The 24,531-nt window shown below is 40.6% G+C and overlaps 1 protein-coding gene across 5 annotated transcripts in view; it reads left to right on the forward strand.

Annotated features, from left to right (window-relative positions):
* gpat2 (glycerol-3-phosphate acyltransferase 2, mitochondrial) overlaps positions 1–24,531 on the forward strand; it is a 194,141-nt gene that overhangs the window by 117,956 nt on the left and 51,654 nt on the right. Inside the window, exon 4 of one of the 5 annotated variants that reach the window (XM_049578313.1) lies at positions 7,091–7,139. The exons of the other annotated variants lie outside the window; for them this stretch is intronic. The gene's annotated coding sequence lies outside the window, so the exon portion shown is untranslated. The remainder of the gene's footprint in view (positions 1–7,090; positions 7,140–24,531) is intronic. 5 annotated transcript variants of the gene reach the window in all.

Here is a 24,531-nt window from a genome sequence, read left to right on the forward strand (position 1 = left end):
ATGTGACACTTTGCATCAGTGTTTTCAGAGGTATATTACTCTCCAAGTCTGTTTTCATTCTGTCCTAACATTATTTTTCTGGCTCCTGTGGTCGTGGCTGTTAATATTAAACTTTTATCTAGATGGTGGGTCTCAGCTGTCAGTGCCGAAACATTTTAACCTGTCTGTTTCGTTACTGATAAAGCACAGCAGCGTTTTCAAATTTGTTTTTGGCTTTTCTTCCATAAATGAAGGTTAACATAACAAATAGTGCAGTACTGAGTAGGGCTGCACAACGTTAGAAAAATGGACATCTGCGATATATATTGCACAGAAAATAAAAATAGTAATGAAAGCTAAAAAAAAAAAAAAAAAAGACTTCTGGGGGGTGGGGGAGGGAATTAGGTAGTTTAATACACTGGTTGACTCAGCATGACACCATTGTTTCCACGAAATACTTCTCAGGCAGTCCAGGCTGAAGTCAATGATCTAACAAGCAATGTTATTAAATGATGTTGCTTACCCTAAAATAAGGGTTCTCCTTTATGTTGCTCCCCTCCTGTTCCTTGCTCATTTTAAACTTCTGGTTGGCTACTATCGGTGTAACGATGAATACATCGATCTGGATCGATGTAGTCATTAAATGATCAATGATCCAAGGTCATCGATGCAAAGTGAAAACATCGAATCATATTGTCATCTATAGGATACGCTTTTGTTTGTCAAACAGCAGCAGGCAGATGGCAGGCAACCAAGAGAAGGACGATGAGGATAATGTTATTTACTCCGGAATAAATCAGCAGTGTGGAAATAGGTCAACAGACAGAGCACATGGTGTATGTAAACAATGCTGGTACGAGCTAAAACACAATGTGACCTTACCTGCCTGCTCGGGCATCTCGTCCTGCTAACTTCTCACTACAGCAACATTAGCTGCTCTGTATCAATAATGTTCTGCTGAAAAAAATTGCTTACAGGCTGAAATTCAACTGTGCTGTTTTCTCTCGAGATACAGCGACTTCAACCAACTTGAACCAAGTAAGAAACATACTAACGTTACATGTAATTTATTAAGTTATGAATGGAGGAAGAAGTCTGCTAGCTGCTAGGCTAATTTATGCCATGTAAATATGCTTCTAAAACTTCACCTGAGCCTCCCTCAGCATATGGGTGAGTAGGTAATGGCTTAATTTTCATTTTTGGGTGCACTATCCCTTTAAGCTTAAATTGGGTGACTAGCAAAAAACTTGTTTTGTCTCTGAACCTTGACTGAGCTGAATTTGATACTTATGTTAAATGATGTTGTTAATCCATGTTTTATGGCTGTTGGGAGAAGTTTGCCTTCAGGGCTTTAAGCCAGATAATCCTGAAGTTGTAGGAGAAAGATGATGGTTTGGGTTAAAATTAAAATCCACAGCAGTAGGCCTCCCCACTACCCTAGTAGGGGAGGGGAGGGGTGGAAGGGGCCATCAACATTAGAAGTATGTATATGTTTTTCAAGTAGTGAGATGGAGGTGGGGATAAAGGACAGTTTAAAATGGTTACTCTTAACATCTGCTGGCTCTGTAGTGCCCCGACGGTAAAAGTTCATATTCAAAAAAGAACATGTGAGGGGTCACTCAGGATTTTTTTGTTTTGTCTCACTACTGCGCCCTCATAAACTGACTGGAGAGATTGGAGTTGTTCATGTTTCCCTATTAACTTCATGGCAGTTGTCACCATTTTGTTACCAGTTAATGTTTCCTTTCCAGTTTGGCGGCTCCGAACCATAGCTAGGAGACCTCTGGTTTCTCTTTGCTAACCTGATAAACTATAGCCTGGCTTGTAGCTGGTAACTATCTCTTACAGTACGGCAACTGCGATAAACAACGGTCGAGAAATGATGTGATAACTTTGCATCATCAAACAGTTACTTTATTTCTTTTGTGAAGCTAACACAAAACACGACCATTTTTAAAGTTATTATTCTGGAACCTGAACTTAACACTTTCTGCTGACCACTGTGTCTGCGGCATTTGTTGGCCTGGTCAGGGTACTTTTCTACACACATACAAACACACAGAAGAGTCTCACTTCCCATAACAAATTATGTCAGACATGCACTTGTAACCTGTCTTAAAGGGAAAAGCTTTCCTTTTGTCAAGCAAGAAACAGTTGTAGTATGATGTGTTTGAGTTCATGTGGCTTTGACGCTGCACGTACTATATTGCAGTGTTGATGCTAAGGCTCATCATTCCTTTAGTGAGACTCTGATCAGTAATTAACTGAGATGGTGTGTGTTGAATAAATGCAACCAATTAAAAGAATCTGTTCATCACTGACATTGAGACAAGTGGCCTTGAAATGGCGGCACTCATAGTATTGTAAAGCGCTTTGAATATGAGTGCCCACTTGATGTTTTCTCATAAAATCCCACGAATGAAACAGGAGATTGAACATTATTCAACCTGTGTTAGACTATCAATCATTCACAATAATTGGTCACACAGTACTCTAAAAACAAATGTATACTTTCAGCATCTAATATGTTCTGCAGGGATCCTTGCAGCTGTGTGTGCGCCGGCTCTGCTTTTCATTTCAGAGTATCTCTGTATCTCCTTAGTCATAATTTCCACAAGACTCCAGTCTGCTGCTGCAGATCAGATTTGCTTTATGTCAGACTTTGTTTAGACCTACGTGCTGCAGTGTTTTGTTTTTTTTTTTGTTTTTTTTTTTTTTACATTGGAGACTCAGTATTGATCCAGCTATTCTTTAACCTTTTTGTTATTGCAACAACTTGCACTCTACTATAAGTCAGTATTTTTGTGGTCTGGAAAACATTGTGAGATTTAAAGATACCAAAGGATACTATTATACAATGGAGTATCCACAGAGTTGTTGCCCAAAAAAATAATAAATAGATTTCGTACCAAAGCTGTCAGATTGGCATTAAAGTCAGGATAAAATGAGGGTCAGGGTTTTCTGTTTTGTTTTGTTTTGTTTTCAGCCAGTCCTGAAAAAAGATGCTTATTTGCCCACTAAAATGCTTCTGACTGGACATTATTTACCTCAGATCCAGGGTCACTAGAGCCTCTCTGAATTTTTTATTTTCAACATCCCTGTATTGGTGCATGCCACTGTAAATAAAACAGCACATCCTCAGTTACGGAGAGGAGTTGGAGGCCAGTTAGGAGTAGCACTATCTACTATTAATGCTGGGGAAAAATGATTAAGTATCACTATTTATTCATTAATGAACTGGAGGTGGAAAGAAGCTGCCACTTTTATTGTTGTAATCCATGAGTAATGCACATCATATCCATTAAAAAAAAAACAGCTGAAGTAGCAAACAAAAAATGGCAGTGGTTTCAATGACAAAGACCTTCTGCAGTAAGCTGCCACAGCCACTACTAAAGGTCTGCCTCCTGACCTTCCACCTGCTCTCCTCCCAGTGGGGAATGGGGCAGAGGGACCACGGTGTGTATTAGCTCACTAATTCTTATCTCATTTGTGGTCTGATGAACAGAGAAAGAGAAGCAATGGGCTGAGCAAATCAGTGGGTTGCACACAGTTCTATTGTGAAATAAAAGTTTGCCCATTTTAAATATTCAAAACACAGAAAATCAATATGTGGCAGACAAAGTCGATAATGCATCGACTGCCACAAATACATCAGTGTTTGGGAAACACAGCAGGGAGCGCTAAATGTAGCAGTTTACTCCGAAAAGAAGATATTTTTATTCAGTCTGTTGCACAATTATGAAGGAAGTAAGTGACGTTTAGTTAAAATAGTAATTGTTATGATTTGGTTTAAAGCCTGGACCCAAAAGAACGACTCAGGAAACAGGTACACAGTGAATAACAAGTCTTTAATGTTCGAATGTGCAGAATAGTGCAAGGGGGGAGGGGTGGAGCGTGGTCCCAGGGTCCCGATGTGTTCCGTGAAGGCACCGGTGAGGAGGAGAGTGAGAGTGTCCGTGATGTGGCGTCCGCCACGTGGTAATGGCGACAGTGCTGCGGCACGGCGCAGTAGGTTCCGTCTTCTCGAGCGTACTCACTCCAAGGGGAAACACAGGAGAGCTGACGGCGGCAGGAAGGTCCACAGGCAGGCAGTGAAGTAGCACACACGAGATCACAAGGAAAGCACATCAATCTGAGTTGAGGCGGAGAAAACACAGAGACATTAGCTACACAAGCTAACACAGCACGAGGGCAAAAACACAAAGGAGCCAGGACACAAACTACCGCGCAGACTGATGAAACGATCTGGCGACGAGTAGGGAGGAATCCAGAGGCTTTATGGAGAGGTTGATTACTGGAGTGGACTCACCTGGCACTGCCTGTGGAGGGGAACCACGCCCACATGCACACACACAGAACAGACAGGGGGAGAAACACAGGAGGAGTAATACAGACAGGGAATGACACACATACACATGAGGGAGAGGGAGGGGCTGCCATGATGAGGATCATGACAGTAATTTTCACAGAGCAGGGTCACAAAGTGCTTCACTGGAATAAAATTATTAAAAATTAGACTATAATAACAGTTATTTGTTTATTCATTGCTTTTGTATGCAGTTTATGATGCAGCTGAAATAAAAGTTAGAAAGACTGACTGATGTAAGATGTTCCTAGTTTTGGAAATATGCGTCATGACACACAGTCTCTAATGACTATGATGCAGCTTTTTCCCACGGTCTAGTGTTAAAAAATAAATAAAAATCCCCCATATCATAATATTGAATCGCAATACTTGTAGGACTGCAATACTTTAAAAAAAAATCCTAATATATATTGAATCAGCACCCAAGTATCGTGATAGTGTTGAATTGGGAGATACTCATATGGTCCCAGCCCTATTGCTAATGCAATTACTTGCTTTTCTTACAACCTGGCTCTTATTCTGCAACAATGATGGGAGACGAGGGTACAAATTGTTGAAAGCTTATTTATTTACAAAATAATGATGAATAACTGAATACATGTGAAAGTCAGAAATCAATAATACATCGTCTGCATGTGTGGGTGTGTTGGAAGGTCTGTAGGAAAACCAAAAGAGAACAGCAGCTGCCATGAGGGAAGAGGGAGCTTTTGTTGGAAGGTAGTGAGTGCTCAAATCACGAAGCGCGCAAGGCCCAGGTCGGCTTATGAGGTTAATGACGACCCTCTGCCTTGAGCCGCATCCTGTAACAGAAAGAACAGCCAGGAAAACAGGCACACCTAGTGGAGTGGAGGGGTCGTCACACCTTGTGTTGATTGATCCTCTTGGTTTACTGTGAACTGTCAACTTTACTGTCAGCACACACCATCTAAGAAAAGAAGCAGGGTTTGAGGTTCCACCCGCATATTTTTAAATAACATTGTGTATTTTTGAAGTCTGCAAATGCAATTTAAAGATTTTGGGCTTTGATGCTTGAAGGAGGGAGGTAACCCTCTGGCTCTTGTATGTAGTTTCTGACTTAAACTTAGCACGTAGATTATTTCTTTGTTGTAACAATGCTTCTTGGGAATAAATCTTATACCGCTGGAAAGCCTGTTTATTTCCCATTTAAATGGTGCCACATTTGTAAGGAACATGCATTTGCGCCCATGAAAGATCTCTTCTGCCAGTGCCAAACAGCTTTTTTTTTTTTTTTTGCTGTTGCTATTGACTCTTGTTTTGAGCTTCTGGTACCCCCAGTTGCTGACAATCAGGTGTCTGAGAGATATAGAGATGAAATTCTGCAGCCAGTGGCAATTCCATATCTCCACAGTCTAAGACCGAACTCTATCCTCCAAGATGACAACGCTCACCCCCACAGAGCGGGGTTTATCAGAGACTACCTCCAGAATTTGGGAGTGGAGAGGATAGAATCGCCTGCCAGCAGTCCTGATGAAGAATGGGATGCCATCCCACCGCAGTGTGTGACCATGCTGGTGACCAGCATGAGGAGGCTGTTGTGACTGTGTATGGTTCTATCACACGCTACAGAGGCTCCTGTTTGTTAAATGAATAAATTGTTAAATTGCCAATATGTCTTGTTTGTTCATACTTCAATCATCCAATCCACCAAACAACACTAAACAAGAGTCAACAGCAGCAAAAAAAAGAAGCTGTTTGGCATTGGCAGAGACGATTTGGCAAATTACTCAGCTCTGCTGCTCATCCCACAAATGCATGTTCCTTACAAATGTGGCACCATTTAAAAAGGAAGTAAACAGGCTTTCCAACAGTATAAGATTTATTGCCAAGAAGCATTGTTACAACAAAGAAAAAATCTACCAAACAAAAATTTCCTTTCTTTTTGTGCTTGTTTTATATCTTGTACTCAGTGTGGTTACTAGATGATGGTGTAACAATTCCTTCACTCATTAAAAAGTCAGTCTATTTAGATAAGCAGCCTTTGATGATCACTGCTGGTTTTCCTTGAAGCCTAATTATCCTACCATCATATTTAATTAATACCTGCAATGAGGTTTTCCATATTCATTCACAGCAACAGCACAAACAAGTTGCTTCTGCGTCCCTGCTTTACTGTGACATGTTGAGTTACTTTGTCTTTTGTGTTTGTATCATAATATCCAAACTCACAATGAAAACAGTTTTTTCCTTATTTCTCAAGTGTTTGACAGGAACCCATTTCCTCTTCTTAGGACTCCCAGGACTAATAACATTTCCAACCCACTTCATAAAGCATCCTTAAAGGCTGTTTGAAATTAATTTTTAATCTGCGGTAACAAAAAAAACAAACATTCTTTTCCTTCCGTCTCACGTCTTCTCACTTGGTGTATCCGTTCCCTCGCCTCTGGAATGAAAACATTTTTGTTGGGTGTGTGTTGCCTTGTGTTCCTAATACTCAAATAAATTGTACATTGTTTTGAGAATTAGCCTTGGAGGGAGTCTTGGTATTTTTCCCTTAACAGAGAATGGTGAGAGGTAGTACTTGGCAGGAGAGGTAAACAGTGACACCACTGTATTCCTTCAGAGAGAGAAAAGAATAGAGACATATATGCTTTGCACTCATTAAACCGATCCTCACATGTCTCACTCAGACATATAACCACAGAGCCCTCAGCACTGAGTATATTGGGTTTAAAGTTATGAGCATGGGACCTCAATAAATCGCCTTCTTTCTCTTTTTTTCCTCAGGCTTGTAAACCATGTGGCAAAATTGAATACACATTCACAGTACAGTACAGTAAGTGGCTATATATATATATATATATATATATATATATATATGAAAAGAGCATAGTTTAACTTAGTGAAAGCAGATATGATCAGTATGAGGAGCATTGTGTATTATCAGTATAATTTGTGTGAAAAGGTTGGTAGTATAATGGCGGAATTGTTCACCATGATTAACTGACAGGGAATAACTGAAGGTTACACAAACAAAGATGAGTGTAAGCACCATATTGGGCATCAGATTTTGGCAGATGTGGAGCAATTATAGCAAGAAAGCAACATGATTAAACAACAGAACAGTGTAATTGAACTATATTAGTTTTTACCAAAAACAAGGTCCACTCTGGAGCTTTCTGTCGAATCACAACATGTTCTTTAGCAGACTGAGTTGCTATAAAATTGTTCCAATTCCCAGATTTTCTGAGCTTTTCACTTCTTTTCGTCCCTAAAAACAACAGTTGATAAAAACAGTCTCACCACAAGTTCCAATCAGGAGCTGCTGTGAAGCTTTCGACCATATCACACTGTCTTCCTCAGCAGATGGAGCTGCCCAGTTGTCATTGAAGTGTAGTCAGTAGTTTTATTTATGGATTTCCCAATCAGCTTTTCCCCCGAGGCTGAATATTGATTCATATTTATTATTTATTTTCTAATACATTTATACATTTGAAGGGGCATGCAGCTGGTTCAATCTGTGGCTTTAGTCACGAAGAAACTGCAGAATAAAGTCCTGTAGAGGACTAAAAAAGCCTTTCTAAAGCCTGAGAAAATAACCCTTCTTTCAGGATGTGTGAGTGGATACTGGGCTAAAAGATGTTTTCATACATGAATTCAATTCAATGAATGTTGCAGTAATTCTTCTCTGGCTTCCTGCATTTTTCTGCTCCACCTATTGACTTTACATTGGCATGACGTTAGCGCTATGCCCACCTCAGAATTTTCCTAGTCGACCAATATTCGTCATTTAGGGCCATTAGTCGACTAGTCACCCGCATGTTTACAATACTGATTTAATTATTACAGTATATATTTTAGGCCGGGCAACACAATGGTTTGAGTTGAAGGTGTGAGAAAGAATAGTATCAGTAACATTGTTAACACTGTGCTACATTACAGAGAAATACAAAACCCTAGTAATGAACCTTCATTAATATAGGCCTATATTTTATCTACAAGTGCACGTCACACACTGAGCGAGCCGCCTGTCGGCAAAGCAGTAATGATTGTGCTAAGTGGCTAATGGGCATGTAGCTACTTCCATGTTTCAGATGATACGTCATGTTTGTAGTCGACCAATGAAGATGAGTTTACATATCACCTTGGGTTCGTCCTTCACCTTCTCAAAATGATCCCACACTTTGGATTTCCTGCCCGACATGTTATTATTAACTAGCCTGTGGAATAACCGCAGGTACCAGCCCTGGAAATTAGGGGCTGTACATATGCCGTGTCTTTAACCGCCTGGAAAATGTGAGGTCAGGTCTTGGGTGCTACTCTTGGGCCTCTTTTGTGCCAGCTTTCAAGAGCGCAGCGGCAGGTTGTGTCTGAGGTTACTAAGCAACCTTAACAAGCCTTGTATAGCCTTCAACTAAAATCCTGAGTGCAGAGCTGATCTTCTTCCAGGCGCTGTTTAAAGCTCTGGGTAGCCCTGAACTAACATGATCAACTTTCCCGTATTTATCAGACTGAATATTTACAGAAGAAGTTGGCTGTGATTGGTTTGTAATGTGACTCCTGTCTGACTGCTGAGCGTGGCCTCTTCCTGTGCCTATCCTTTCAAATTAAATTCCCACATGGTCCAGTCATATAGGGTTTGATTTTTTTTTTTTTGACAAGGCGCAGCTCCTAATAGAGTTTCAGGTGTTTGTTTTCTTTTTCTGCGACTAAGTGACCAATGAAATCTTGCCGACTAATGGCCTTTCTGGTTGACTATTAGGGGGCAGCCCTCAGTACGTCATGAATAAAAATTAATTTTCTAGACTCTGGAAAACTTTTACAAATTCAGCCAGAGGTGTCCTGTCAACAGTTTGGTAGATGTCTTATAGTAGAGGTCTATGGGAAAATGGGCCAAGGGGATTTTTTTGTTGTTGCAGTACTGCGAGTAGCCTTGGGGACACATTGTCAGTAAGGCTGAGTGATGCTGCCGTATCCAGCTCTCTTAATGCATCCATGGGTCTGACTCATATTAGTGACTAAGGTCAAGATATCTTTGCATCGGTGCAATATACATTATAGAACTTGGCCTATATTCAAATAAGTACATCCAATCCACTTAGAGATGCTTTGCAACTAGCATTAAGGATCTGTGAACTTTATTTAATAACATGATTCAATGATTTTATGTAATTGATAGACAGAATGCACTGTGTGTGCGTGTGTGTGTGCAGTGGTAATATAGGCCTAATGCTTTATGGATCCTTTGAGTCTACAGGATATGTTCAAGGACACAAAGCAGTCCTATGCCTCCCAATAATTTGACCCCACATTATCTGTCTTCTTACTCACAGCACCACCCTTCAGGTCAAATACCTCTCCAGCGTATTCAGTGGCCTTAAGCTCCTTCCGTGCTGCTTGTTTTACTGTGATCTCATAGCCTTCAACACCTCATCATTTCACTCACAGCTTTAACCACTTTACCTTGCTCTTTTAAAGGTAGTTGCTGAGATAAATCCAGCTTGTATACAATGTGTCTAAACCTTGTCCTGCTCCGTGTTTTTGTCTGTATGAAGAGGCTGTGTGTGTCTCTTCTGATTTAAAGTCGCTGTCAACTTTTCTCTTTGTTGTACACCATTACTATAACTCCTGTGACCATGAATACAAATAGAGATAATTATACACCACTGTCTCTCCCATTAATCATCTGTAGATTTGTAGGACACACACACACACACACACACACACACACACACACACACACACACACGATTCATTCAGTTGTACATCATAGTATAATCATTCTGCCACCTCTGTCCCACCTTACTTGAACCCTACTATCTGCGCATCTGTGTATGTGTGTGTGTGTGTGTGTGTGTGTGTGTGTGTGTGTGTGCGCGTGCATGTGTGCTTAAATGTCAGTGTGTGTGATCTATGCTTTCATGCATACAGAGATTATAGGTGCAGTGGTGATGTGCTGAAAACTGAATCATGATCCCGGTGAAGTATGTCACCGGCCATTTGTTTGACACATTGATCTACTGTTGACTTGTGGACAAGTGCCTGCCTGAAGTAAACTAAGGTGGAGTTGGACAACAAGACCATCACAGACTCTCCTGTTTACTTACCTACACCTGAAATAATTAGTCTCTTTATTGATCAGTCAGTTAAAGGGAGAGTTCAACCCACAATCAGATCTTACTTTTTACTCATATTTTTATTTACCGCGTGCTATTTATTAATCTAGTAGATTGTTTGGTATGGGTTGCCAAGTGTTATCAATATCAGCTGTAGAGATGTCTGCCTTCTCTGCAGTATAACAAACCTGAAACTCTATTAGGAGCTGTGCCTTGTCAAAATAAATCAAAACCTATATGACTGGACCATGTGGGAATTTAATTTGAAAGGACAGACACAGGAAGAGGCCACACATAGCAGTCAGACAGGAGTCATGTTACAAACCAATCACAGCTGACAGATATCTTTCCCTTCTTCTGTAAATATTCAGTCTGATAAATACGGGAAAGTTGATCATGTTAGTGCAGGGCTATCCAGAGCTTTACATCTGTCCCACAGATGAAAGGCCTACACACTTATAAACAGCGCCTGTAAGAAGATCAGCTCCGCACTCAGGATCATCTGAAACATGGAAGTAGCTACATGCCCATTAGCCCACAGCGTCATTAACAGGTGGCTCGCTCAGTGTGTGACGTGCACTTGTAGATAAAATATAGGCCTATATTAATGAAGGTTCATTAGTAGGGTTTTGTATTTCTCTGTAATGTAGCACAGTGTTAACAATGTTACTGATACTATTCTTTCTCACACCTTCAACTCAAACCATTGTGTTGCCCCGCCCAAAATATATACTGTAATAATTAAATTAATATCGTAAACATGCAGGTGAGGTGAGTGTGACTTGCTGTTTTACAGGAACATAAGTTCAGTAACAGTTACTTTTGAAACAAAATAATAGGAACAGAGCCAATAAATTAAATCAAAAACCGACTATGTTTGGGCTCAGTGTCATTTGTTACACAAAAAATAAAGACATTTTATTGACCAATAATTAATAGTTGCTTTCTGCCCTTCTTCAAATGTGCCGTAACTCAGTGCTTCCTCAGCTGTCCCCTAAAATCAACACAACAAATTATTCATAACTGTGATAAGTTTTCAAAGGAGCTTAAAGGAGCGTGCTGCTTGTCCCTATTTTAATCCCACCATGCTGCTTATCCCTCTGTAATGCAAGACACCAGACTTCCAGGAAATCTCTGTACCAAAATGACTCCATTCTGTTGTAGAAGTTAAAGATTTTATTTTAGTGCATCCACTCGCGATGAATCTTTTCCCTCCAAATCTCTTCGGTGTCTGTCTCCTCGGTCTGTGACTCCAAGAAGAGACACAGACATTCAGTGTTTCTGCCTTGATTCAGTGAGTTCTTTCTGTAAGTGGGTTATTTTCAGCTGCAGAGAAATTTCACTTACTGTACAACATAAAGGCATACACATGAAAATTAGGCCACTGAGTCATGCTTTCAACTGAATCAGTGTATTCGCAGCCTTCTTTGCAGCACAGGTGGCGTACAGTTTGTTTATGTTGCCGCAGGAGGAGGGCAATGCCGGGTCAGAGATAAAGCAAATGTTTGGATAAAATCTATATGAATTTAATACGATAAGCCGATGTTATGGGGCAGTTGGTTTGGATTACATCAGCATACATTGTTCCTTATTATGGAGAAATCTGATGTTTGACTTTGCACCAACACACACAGACACATTAACATATGTTTACACAATTTATTCTCAAGTATTGCATAAAAGCTGCCAGCCCTTCCTGAATATTTTTGGTTCATGAATCAATTACCAAATAGGCCAGTTGCATAAGACATCAGGTTGCATCATGGTGTTTGCACATTTCATGTTGAGGGGTTTCTCTTAATATAGCTTCTCAGGTCTTTGTTCACATATTAATGCATCTGAGTCTCATGTGCGAAGGTGTTTATGTTGCCCACGGCTTCCATATTTGTTTGAAGTTTAGGAGAAGCACAGCTGCAGGTGTTTCACCTTTCGCCCTTACCTTAATCTGTTGCAACCTGGCAGGTCGGCTCAGGTGTCTCGTATCCCACGGTTCTTAATAAAACATCATGCCTATCAGGGAGAGATGAAAACCTGTTTCAAGGTAGGAGAGAGGGAGAAATATGGAGTTGTGAGGGGTGAGAGATGACGGGCATCCGACGTGTAATTAGCATGCTCCCTTTTTTTTGTGTGAATCCAGTGCGAGGTGTAAACCTTTTTATCTCACAGTATCGGATAGAAACGGCTCAGTGATCAGCGTAATTATCATCAGATCTTGTTAGTCAAAAACACGATGATCAGTGTAATTATCATCAGATTCTGTTAGTCAAAAACAGTCTGATCTCTCCTTTTCCAAGCCCGTCTCCCTCTCCCGTTAATCAATCACATCTTGTATAGTTTTTGTGCGCGCTTTGATTTTGTTTTCTTGGGAGAACATCAAAAGTCACAGCAATTCACGTCTTTTTTTCCCCCTTTTTTATCTATCAAACAAACATTTTATCATTTCATCATTCTGTCTGGGCCTTGTCTTGCATGAGTAGATGAGCAAGCTTATCTGAGGGGGGAGGTGTTGTATCACCTCATCTGAGATATTTTAACAATAACACCTGTCTGATGATAAATGGCGATAATTGAATGTGAAAATTATTAATAGGCCTTAATCTCAGCAGACATATTGACACTACACAGGTGATACTAGTAACATTTCAACCAAGACAGACTTATTTAGTTGTGCACATAAGTATGAGAAATGCGAAATGCCTTTGGCGATTAGGCCCCATGACGTCATCTACTCCAGGAGGGTGGTAAAGACGTAGTAGATTAGGGAACCCCCCTGTGGAGTCTAGACGCTGGTAGTAATAATGGTGGTGATGAGATGAGATGAAGAGGGAGCTGAGGATCTGGATGTGAAGAGGAGTGGGCTTTTGATGAGCTCGTCCTGGGCTCTGGATAAGGTGACTGGAGGTGAATGGGGTGGAGGAGGGTGCAATGATTCTGCCTAAAATGACAGCTGACAGGAGCAGAGAGGAGAACAGATTTAAAGTTTGGCAGCAGCAACATGAATGGCTGAAGGAGATTGTGGCAAAGTTGATTGGCTAACCAGGAGAGGGAACACCCATAGTCAGCTGAGAGGTGGAAGTAGTGGGAGTGGGATACAGAGAGAGATTGTAAGTGGATATAGCATAGAGAAAGTCTTCCTGATTGTACTTCAGCTAAACTTCATAAAATATGGCTGCATTCTATTCAGGTGTCCCAGTGAGCCATGTAAGGGTGGCACTGACTATGTTTACATGCACAAATCTCACATTTTTTGCCCTTACTCCAAGAAAAGAAAAATAAAACAATACTCCCACTGAGCTGTTACATGGCTAATGAAAATAAATATTCCCCTAATATTCCTGTTTACATGCAGACATGCATACTGTCAACATGTCATTTATCAAAATATGATTTTTTCAAAGTTTTCTACCAGAGGTGGTACTTGGTTGGACCGTGCTAACACAGCCTCCCTCTTTCATTCCTTCAGCCACCTTCTTAAAAAAGGTTGGCCTTGTGATATTTGTGCATATCCAAAAACCTGTTGATTTCCAAGTCTTTCAAAAAGTTTAAAAGTAGATGTTTTTCTCCTTCCAACCAGAAATGTGGGCTTTTCTTTTGGGGTGTACATCTCTTCCCCAGCCTTACAAACTATTGGTTAGTTGCTTTGTGTACAACACATCTGTGACAACACACAGAGCCGACTGTAAACAAGCGAGACACTGTGTGTTGCAAACTGTGTTAAAACCCCCAGCAGAGACGCATATTTTGAAAGTGCTGTATACAAGTCCAAAGAATGCTTGTAAAACTGGCTTGTAATATATGTCTTAATTTGCAAATGCTACATTTGTATAAAGGTTTAATTCGGAATATTTGAACGGATATGCTGTTTACATGACCTGCATCAAATTCAAAATATTGTCACATTTGGAATAATTGTATAATATCAGTGTACAAGTAAATGTTGCCACTGTTGCACAGCTTTACTCGGTAAACTGAAGTAGTTATAATGACTAATAAGACCCTTGGTTGATGTCAGACTGAGCTGAGCTGACACTGTAAGGTGTCATTAGACTCAATATACTAATAAGAATGGGCGTTTAGTGCTGGTTTACGATGGGTGTCGTGGTTTTAACTCTATCTTTGTTTGACACACAAGATGACACATGCTGACAAATCAACAGCTACATCATAGCAGCAAGTACATAATAACATGTACCAACAGCATCACACTCAATGCAATCTAATAAACATGTTTGACATGACTTGTAGTGACTGATTCCAAATGAAAGTGTTTTGCTGACGAAAAAACTTTAAAATTAGGGATCTATGTCTGGGCCGATCCAGGCAGGCATGTATGTGTCGTATCGGCTAAAATACAGCTGTAATTAAATCCTTTCATTAGTTCACCTGCTGGTGTTGCAGCATGCTGCCGTCCTTCATAACAGCCGGGTTCTACACTGCGGGACATTTTGCTTCATGTGTGAGTGAAAATTAAAGTGTGCAAATGTGAAATATTATTTGGTCACGCCGATAATTGACAGTGTTCTGACACCCTGGTAAATGGTGTCACAAAATCTGCCTCCGTCCTCTGTCCTTCCCCTCAGCCACACTGTCAAATCACTCTCTCACTCTCATCTACACTGTCACATCCCCAGGCCCTTTCATTGCCATTTTCCATTCATCCATCAGATGCCCTCGGAATTTCACTCCTTTCCCCATCACCTGCCCCACCCCTTTGACAAACCTGTTCCCACTTCCCTCATCTGCTGCCTGGCCTTCCCCACCTTCATCTCTCACCTGCATCTACCAGCCTTTTCTCCCCAGTCGTCTCAGATTGTTGAAGTTTTTATGTTGCACAGTTGCTTTTGTCTTTGCCTCTGAACCACCTGCACCTGTATGCTTACCTGCCTATTTGTTCCTGAGACCCAAAGCCTCAACCCTGGATCCTGTACCTGCCTGCTAACCTGTAAGCTTTGCATGCTCACCTCTGCGATAAACCTCTGAGCTGTGGCTATGGCCTGCATTGTCTGTTGTCCAATCCCCATTGTCTCGCACACACCCGCCTGACAATTGGCAAAATACACTGACTCACTAAACACATTTGACAGGAACAAATCTGTTATCTGTCCTCTCTTATTAGCATAGAGCAGCGTACAAAACATTTAGCCAGCAACTTCTCATTTACAGACACTAATCAATCATTAATCAGCTGTCACTAATTAGTATTCATTCAGTGAGTTACTTGGTGGCAGGCCAAAATGAAACGTGTCTGTTGTGGGTTTGTGGGCTCTCTATAAGCCTCCGTCTGTACTCTGTGTATGTGGGAAAAGAAGGATCACTCTGTAACACCACTGTATCCACTTATGCTCGAGTGGACTGAGTGTTTTTGTTGTTCAAACAACTTCAGCAAAGTGATGGGTCCTCTTTCTAGCTGATCGCTTCACAGCAATTTCAGGAGTCACATTCTCCCTGTTGAACTTTTATCCACATCATTTTTCAATTCAGCGTCATGGTTTTGAAACACGACATTCAGTACTTTGATAATGAAGCTTGTAAAAATACAGATGAGCCAAATGTAGAGGGCAGATGAGGCATCTTACAGGCAGATATCCAGTATAAAAGGACTTTATTAAAGGTATACGTTTTCCAGATCTGACAGACAATAAACCTATCGAGCGTTGGGTAGACTTCAGTCAAGCACAGTCTGCACACTGCCACAATGTTCTGAGTAGAGGACTAATCAGGCATATTCAGGCATTTAAGGTGAACACACCTGTGTGGCTGAGCCGTGGATATGTAGCTTTAAATGATGTACTGTTTAACAAAAGTAATTATGTATGAACCTAATATCTAGAGGACAGCTGAGCTGAAACAAAGACATTCACCCCAGACTGCAGAATGAGCACGAACAGAAATACTGTCATGCAAGAAAAATTATCTTTGCACACCAGTAAACAGACAGGAGCATGCCTGGAGATTAAGGGTTCAGTGTGTAAGTTTAAGAGGGTTTGCAGATTGCAACCAGTTGAAACTCCTCCATGTTAGAATTTCTTTAGTGTTCATTGTTCAAGAGGTTTTTACCAGGAGCAGAATCATCCACAGAGGTCTCCTCCTCTCTAAAAGAAATGGATCAGGTGATTGAAACTGGTAAAAACACTGAATAAAGCAGTTTCACGCTACAAATCAGTGATTTTTTTTAATGCTGTGTCAGAAAGTTGCATGTTGCAGATGGACCACTAGCTAATGTGTGCTCACCATTTTATGACAACTTAAGATACAGACGTTCAGGAGATTTTTAGTGGGAGCCGCGGTATCCACAGAGGTCTCTTCCACTCCAAAACAAACTAACCTGGCGATTTATACTTTTGCGTCAAATCGATGCTGTACCTACAGTGTAAACTCTGGAGTGACGCAGACCTCCTGTCTATTGTTGTAAGCTGAAACCATTTCCCTCAGTGGAAACAAAGCTTTAATTAACTTTATTTTCACAGATAAGAAACAAGAAAATTGTAAAGACAATAAAGCCTCCACAAAAATAGCATTTTAAGTCTTGTGTGTGACTTATCCTTCAGAGATTTATACTTCAGGATTTATCCTGGCTTCATATGAGCAGAGGAAAGCTAATGTACACAATGTAAAATGCCATAGGCTTGTGCTAATGATATTAGCATGTTATATTTGTTTGGAAAACGTGTTTAGTATAAGACACTTGTTTAGTTGGTATACCTGTGAGTTGTAATAGAGCTGAATTTTGTCACCTTACCTTTGTTAAATGTTGCTGTTGTCCCTAGCTTCATATAAGTAGAGAGAAGTTTGCTAGCCACTAGTAGCCTGAGTGTTAGACTGAAGCTCCCAGAACCTTCAGTCTGACATTGCCTCCATTGAGGCCGATTTACAAGGGGGAGGGAATTTGATTTGTCCCTAACCAATCAGTAAATCTCAACGACTCACCCAGAATCTGATGTCATTAGTATCCATGCCTCGGTGGTGCCAAAAATAAGTGAGCATTGCCAGTTTAAAATGTCTCCGTCGTCGTGCACGCCCAGCTGCATCGCCGTTAATCCAGTTTAGCAGCTTCCTTAATTTGGTCCTCCATTAACGTGAGTAGTGGCGAAATACCTCGATAGCATTGTTAATGTGGTCTGTAGGATCTGTAGCAGTCGCCATTGTTGCTATCCTCACCAGTTACCCACCGGCGTACAGCTTGACTTCAGCGTGGCGCTGATTGGCTAATCGCTAGACCTGCCCCCACCCCCAGCGTTCATTGGTTCGTCCGTCGTTTGGACGAGATAAATCACAAATTCATTGCAGTATGCCAGACCAGAGATGCAAGCCTACTCAGTTGAGTGGGCGAGGTCTATGGTCTGGAACCAGGCTAAGCCACTAGGCTAATTTATACAATGTAAAATGCCATAGGCTTGTGCTAAAAATATTAGCATGTTGTATTTTGGGGGAAAATGTGTCCAGATAAAGACAAGTGTTTGTCTGCGAATGCTGTGAGTTATAGTGAAGCTTATGTTTAATGTGTGTTTAATGTGTGTTTTGAATCAACTAAACTTTACAGCACTTGACAGAATTCTCCGACGCCGACGCCGACTAGTGTTTTTAAGGTGTAACTGCAGAGTGACACAGATACACAACCAGAAAAGTATAATTGCTCACAACGGTGTAGGTGACGTGCATAGGTTACGGCATAGTGTCTGCCGCACAAGTATAAATCCTGGGCGTTTTAACTGTTAAAAACACTGAATAAAGCAGTTTGATGTTTTAAAAATCAGTGTTTTTCTGGTGCTGTCATTACAGAGGGGCTGCAAACGAAGGTGGCCAACGTGGAAACACACGAATAGCCCTATCTAGAGCCAGAGTCTGGTTTGTGCATTCTAGGCTACTATAAAAACATTACAGTGCAACTTGGCTATCTCTGTAGACGAGGACCTGTTCCCTGCATAGATACAAACGGCTCATTTTAAGATAACAAAAACTCTACAGTTTTTATTTTCAGGCGATTTATAAGTGACAAGTAAAGGTATCAAAAATCAGCCGTGGCACGCTGTCATCTCAAATGATAAATTTACTGAACAGCTTCATTTTGAAACAGTGGAACAATTGCTTTCATCTGTCAAAATGTGGCTATTTAATAAATTCTCCGTGTTGTGCAGCAGCTGATTTTCATTAAAAGAGGATTATGTGGTTCTCTAATTTCAGAAGGATTCTTGTATTAATAGTATTGTGATATAAGTCTGTTATGAACCATGTCGTGTGTTAAAATTCTAGATACAAAACAAGAATATCTAGTAGCAGATAGTAGTACAATTGGTCATAGTTCTGTAACAGTGTGGAAACCTTTTAGTTTGCTGGTTGTCAGAGTGTTGCGTAAGGGTTTTCTCTGAGCACTATGCCGCGGACAGTAAAGCAAAACCAGTGTGAAGCTAAAGAGCGGTAGAGAGCAGAGAGTAAAGGTGAAGAATCCTTTTGTTCTGGGAAATCAATGGTACTCTGTAGCTCCGTGACGCACAGCTTCTGATTCACAGATAGATTTTCTGTGTGTGTGTGTGTGTGTGTGTGTGTGTGTGTGCGTGCGTGCAATGAAATGGGATCAGCTGATGCATCCAGGTACTGAGATGTAGTGTGTTTACCATATTAACATTCTTTTTGGATAGCCTGGTTTTGTTGCAGACTGCAAATGAAAGCCCTTCATGTTGATGTCCCCATTGGGTTGTTTAAGAAGGCTCATCAGCATGTCAAAGACCTGTGATGACGCTATCATGAAGTACGCTGTGTATCACTGGGTTTTCTCACTTACCCCTTCATTGCTAAAGCAGTGCTCGGATTGAAAATTTCTTTTCAGCATGAGGAGAAATTCTCTGCAAACAGCAACCATTTGTCACAGCTGTTGTCATCACAGGCTTTAAATGTTTTTATGGCTGTCATCAAAAAGGTCAACAGCTCATACAGCTGACCAGTGATGACATACAGGACTTGATGATGATAAAGTCAGACAGTCTCTGCTAACAAATAAGCTCTGTTTTCTCCATGTGGGGCCACACATTATTGATGTTTTTACCAATTTTCTGCTAAGTTCCATGATCATTTGGCTCACATTGATTTTAATCTATTTTATTGCAATACCAACCTGTCTACTTTTTACCAGTCAGTATCAGTCTGTTCCGAAATAGGGATTTTTTTTGCTCCAGACGTCTTAACAGCACCGCTTTATTAGTCCCTATCCTGTTTGCAAACACTCAAAGAGATGGAGATCGGTGTAATCTAGTTTATTACATACACCCCCATTCCTGTCAAATAATAGGCTACTGTTAGAAGATACAAAAACTCCAGATTTTTAATTTGTTACTAAAGAGCTGTTATATGCCTTGTGGTCACTAGATGCTGTTAATTTCTCCCATCAGAGTCTGATTCTTGTCATTTATAAATAACAAAAACAAAGTAAGTAATTAAAAACAAAAGCAAGCATTGCAAAAAAAAAAGAAAAAGTTGATAATAAAAATATGAGAAAAAACTATAAAAAGTATGTACAATATACACTCACCGGCCACTTTATTAGGTACACCTTGTTAGTACCAAGTTGGACCCCTTTTGCCTTCAGAACCACCTTAATTCTTGGTGTCATAGATTCAACAAGGTGCTGGAAACATTCCTCAGAGATTTTGGTCCATACTGACATGATAGCATCACACAGTTGCCGTAGATTTGTCGGCTGCACATCCATGATGTGAATCTCCCGTTCCACCACATCCCAAAGGTGCTCTATTGGACTGAGGTCTGGTGACTGTGGAGGCCATTGGAGTACAGTGAACTCATTGTCATGTTCAAGAAACCAGTTTGAGATGATCTGAGCTTTGTGACATGGTGCGTTATCCTGCTGGAAGTAGCCATCAGAAGATGGGTACACTGTGGTCATAAAGGGATGGACACGGTCAGCAACAATACTCAGGTAGGCTGTGGTGTTTAAACCATGCTCAGCTGGTACTAAGGGGCCCAAAGTGTGCCAAGAAAATATCCCCCACACCATTACACCACCACCAGCAGCAGCCTGAACCGTCGATACAAGGCAGGATGGATCCATGCTTTCATGTTGTTTACGCCAAATTCTGACCCCACCATCTGAATGTGGCAGCAGAAATCCAGACTCATCAGACCAGGCAACGTTTTTCCAATCTTCTATTGTCCAGTTTTGGTGAGCCTATGTGAATTGTAGCCTCAGTTTCCTGTTGTTAGCTGACAGGAGTGGCACCTGGTGTGGTCTTCTGCTGCTGTAGCCCATCTGCTTCAAGGTTGGACGCGTTCATTCAGAGATGGTCTTCTACAGACCTTGGTTGTAACAAGTTAACGGCTATTTGAATTACTGTTTCCTTTCTATCATCTTGAACCAGTCTGGCCATTCTCCTCTGACCTCTGGCATCAACAAGGCATTTTCACCCAGAGAACTGCTGCTCACTGGATATTTTGTCTTTTTCAGACCATCCTTGGTAAACCCTAGAGATGGTTGTAAGTGATCAGCAGTTTCTGAAATACTCAGACCAGCCTCTCTGGCACCAACAACAATGCAACATTGATTGATTGATTGATTGATTGATTCAAAATCACTTATATCACCTTTCTCCCCCATTCTGATGCTGAAAGAAATTGAAAAAATTGAAAGAGCTGTAGAGGTGGGGTTTTTTTTTGTTTTGTTTTTTTTTAAGAACACCCATGTGTTGTTTTTACAAAAATATTATCTTTGCCTCTGGATGGAGATGCTGAGTTTTCCAAAATGTCCAATAATGGATTGCTTCTTTTTCCTTGGCGTTGCCTAGAGTGTTTGATTGACAGCTCATTAAGCTAATTAGCTACTTGCAGCTGAGGAACAGCAACTTGCTGATGTTTCTGGAGTGTTCAACATTGCAAGGACTATTAAAAGAGAGAGTGTTGTAGACTAGGCTGATTCATCTTCATAAACATTCCAAGGAAGTTTTTCCAAGCAGGGAGAGAAAAGGTTGATTTGTATGCAGCATGAATTTCTGCCAAGGTTGCATACAAAACAAACTGGATCTGTAAACAAGGTATTACTGCAGGAAATGTTGCAGTGGCTCCATTGTGAATTTGGAGGAGCCCAGCAGGTGGGTTTTTCCAAATTAATTGTGGACTGGCAGCCGTTCTCTGTATGTCTTGGACATATTTAACTCTGAAGCTGTAGCTGGGTCACATGTAGCTGACGTCCTTGTTGACTATTAAATCAAGATTCACATAGAATGAAATGCAGACCTTGGTTTGTAATTCACGTAGCTGTTTTCAATCGAATTTGCTTTATATGGTGTATAAGTCGACATTATACTCACTACATGTCAGCAATCAACTTTCTATCTGGTTTCTTGTCAGGTTAACAATGGCAGTGCTGCTGTTCCACAGTGTTTTCAGTCCAGGTTGTTTGGAGGCCACCTGGCTCACACACACTGTATATACAGTAGCTGTGGGATTCTTCTATTGACTTTATGTCGTGTGTCATGTTTACTCATCGCCACAGTGACTTTATCCATGTGGCCTTTGCAGTCGTTGAGACCTTGAGGTGTCTCAATGGTCTTCGTGTTCTTTGTACCTAATAGAAACTCACCCACGATCCTGTCCTTTAGACTCACCTGAAGAAAGTCAGTTAGCTGCTGTTTTGTAGCAGTACAACACATCTATATCAATATAGAGATTCTGGTTCCTGTGCTCCGAACTGCTAAGTGTGTGTAGATACACTGAGATACTAAAATAATAACAAAGACATGGAGGCAATATGTTTTTAGGGTGTTTGCCGTCTGTTTGTCCCATTGTCGTGGAAGTAATATCTCAAGAACTTCTTAAGTAATTTCTTAAAATTTGGCACAAACGTCCAGTTGGAATCAGGGATAAACTGATTTGATTGTGATGGTCAGAGGTTAAGAACACTGTGACCTTGCGTTCATATCATTTCTTGAAGGCGACATCTTGGAAGGCCTTCATGGAATTTCCTCACATTTGGTGCAGATGTCCTCTTGTATTTAAGAATGAACTGATTAGAATTTGATGGTCCAAAGTCAAAGGTCAAGGTCACTGTGACCTCACAAATAATGTTTTTGGCTCTAACTCAGGAATTCAATTGGTAATTATGACAAAATTTCACACAAACAGGGGGTCTACAGGTCCTTAAAAAGTCTTAAAATGTCTTAAACTCAATGTTACAACAATAAGGCCTTAAAAGACATTAAAATAGTCTTAACTACTGCAGACATTTTTATTTAATTTCATGTATCCATTGTTTTATTCTTTTTGTGAAAATGAGTGAAGCCTTTCTGTGTGTAAAGTCCACATTTCAAATATTTAAATTTAACAGCTATTTTTTAAAGATCATTTGTGTGGGCTTTTTGCCTTTAGTGACAGGACAGTAAGTGAAAGGGGAAGACAGAGAGAGAGTGGGGACTGACATGCAGCAAAGGGCTGCGATTTGAACCTGCTACAGCGAAGCGATGCCTCTGTACATTGGGCGCCGACACTGTCCACTATGCTACCAACGTCCCAAATATTTAAATTTTACTTCATACTTGCACTTAAGTGTAGATTAACTTAACTCACTCTAATAACCAAATTCCTACATAACACCTAACTTTGCACAAGACCACATACTGCTTGCTTATCTGTGATGCTTAAGTAAAACATGATTTGTCAAAAAATCTGTCCTAAATTTGGTTTATTATTAAATTGTGTCTTGAACAGGTCTTAAACAGCATTGAATTTAACTGTCTGATAACTGTAAACACCTTGACAAATGTGTGTTAGAATAAAATGTTGAAGTGATGACATTTTATGTGCCAAAGATCAAAGGTCAACTTCACTGTGACTTCATAGTAGTCTGCAAAAACACTTTTCTGGCCATTACTTAATGTCATATCTCAAGAACATAATGGGAGACATTTGGTTAGATAATGAACTGGTGACACTAATCTTTGGGGCCCACATTGAAACTGTGCTGATAGATCTTCTGTGCTACGGGAGGGAATATGTGTGTGAAGCATCCATGTTTTCACAGACATGGATGTAAACTATAACTGCAACTTGACGGGTTCACTGAGGGATACAACCACAAGGTCGTAGCTCTAGTTTGTGCTTGTGCTCCTGAGTTATAACTTTTCCATAAGCATCTCTCAATTTTAAAAAAAAAAATATAAGCGCCAGCTCAAACCACAAGTTCTGCTCAATATTTTATCAGTGCTGTTTTCCCCATCACATTCCCCTCCATAGAGTGCAGAGGAGAGGGCTCGACTGTTTGCTGCTAACACTTGTGGTCAGCTGTACAGTGCACTGAAGCTGTAGATGTGCATGCATCAAATAGCATAAAGATTTGCAGAACAGGGTGTCAATAGCTTTCAGTGATATCTTGTAATACTGTAAATTTATGTCCCCAAGTGCCACTTTAGTTTTTAGATATTTTTTTGGTGCGTGCCATTTTCAGCTTTTGTCTGCACGTACACTTTTAGTATTGATCCTATGAAGTGTTTTATAAACGACACCCCTGATCTAATTGAGACTCTTAACTCTCCATGTCTCTCTAATTTCAAATAGACCCTACGTGTATTTAAAGCCCCTCTAATCACTGAGCAGTTTTGGGAATAGACTTGAAGGCGCCAACCACCATCACTTCGACTGCTGCTCTAAAATTAATTCCAATCTAATCTGACCTGGCAGCTCGTAATGGCTTCTGATTTTTAATCCTTTCTCATCTTGGGCCCACTTAGGTCCTGGGCTATCACATTAGCAAACTACAGCATATTAATTAAAGACTATAATTGATCAATTAACTTCTGAGGAGGGAGGATGAACTAAGCAAGCATGAATGTGAGGAGGAACATGTGCTTCAAATTTGAATACCTGTCAGGTTTCTACGCACCAGTGTGGGAATTCATATGTTGTGTGTTGACAGGTAAGATGTGAAAATGAGGAAAATTAAATTCTTTAAACGTAGTGTTACACAGGTTTGACCCTGGCATGCTGCTGTCTCTAGCTGTTTCCATGTGGTCTTGTATTCCCTCTGGAGTGAGGGATTATGTAACCCTGTTAGAGCCTTTGCTGGTTCTCTGTCTATTTAATTTACACTTTTACACCCTTTATTACCTGTTTTGC

This window comes from Epinephelus fuscoguttatus, linkage group LG6 (assembly GCF_011397635.1).
Source record: "Epinephelus fuscoguttatus linkage group LG6, E.fuscoguttatus.final_Chr_v1".
Lineage (NCBI taxonomy): Eukaryota > Metazoa > Chordata > Actinopteri > Perciformes > Serranidae > Epinephelus > Epinephelus fuscoguttatus.